General features: G+C 43.3%; 1 long non-coding RNA gene across 4 annotated transcripts in view; it reads left to right on the top strand.

Moving 5' to 3' along the window:
• LOC121674191 overlaps positions 1-672 on the top strand; it is a 31,640-nt gene that overhangs the window by 25,623 nt on the left and 5,345 nt on the right. The gene's annotated exons all lie outside the window — the stretch shown is intronic.

The raw sequence follows: 672 nt of genomic DNA, 5'->3' as shown, positions 1-672 counted from the left end.
GTTAGTAAGGATACTGTCATGAATGGCAGTGCCATATATTCTTGTCAGCCATAAGTGTAAAGTGATTGCAGCCAAACCTTTCCTCACAACAAAAGGAGGAAAGGCTGAAAAAGCCTTCTTGAGATAGTGAGTTGAAAGATTATGATGCTTTCCAATTTATAAGAGAAGGCTCCCTACAAAGTACTTTTCAGGCATACCTGCTTCTTGTTTCTATCATTTGCACACTGTAAAGAGGCCTTACTGTGGCTGTAAATATAACCTATTTGAATTTTATAGTCTTTTACGCTGCTGGAACAGTGTGCTGAGGCTTTAGGGCAAACATGAAATAAAGCCAGCTTGTTCCATTAAGACCTTCATTCACCTATTTTAGGGATTTCCCTCTCAGAAAGATCATGGAGGTAAAACAACTTTACTGGGTAACCCTGACTGCACAAGGGAAATATCTACTTCAGTCTCCCCAGTGCTCAAGCGCACCCTGTCTTCAGGAACTCTGCGTGTGTGTGTGGGTGTGTGGACACCTATGTCCCTCCTCTACCTTTAGGTGGCCAGCAAAAACAGAGACTGTCTCCAAGGGGATGATAGCAAAGTAGGTGTATCTGGCTCATTCATTGGAAAAAGGTGTGTGAATGCCAGCTGTGATACGGTGGAAGGAACAGGGAAACAGCTGTCAAG

The sequence above is a fragment of the Corvus kubaryi genome, unplaced genomic scaffold (genome assembly GCF_017639235.1).
Source record: "Corvus kubaryi isolate FWS band 111438036 unplaced genomic scaffold, C.kubaryi_AGA036_p1.0 66, whole genome shotgun sequence".
In the NCBI taxonomy this organism is placed as follows: Eukaryota; Metazoa; Chordata; class Aves; order Passeriformes; family Corvidae; genus Corvus; species Corvus kubaryi.
The sequence above is the reverse complement of the archived record's forward strand: the minus strand, read 5'-3'. Positions and strand labels throughout refer to the sequence as shown.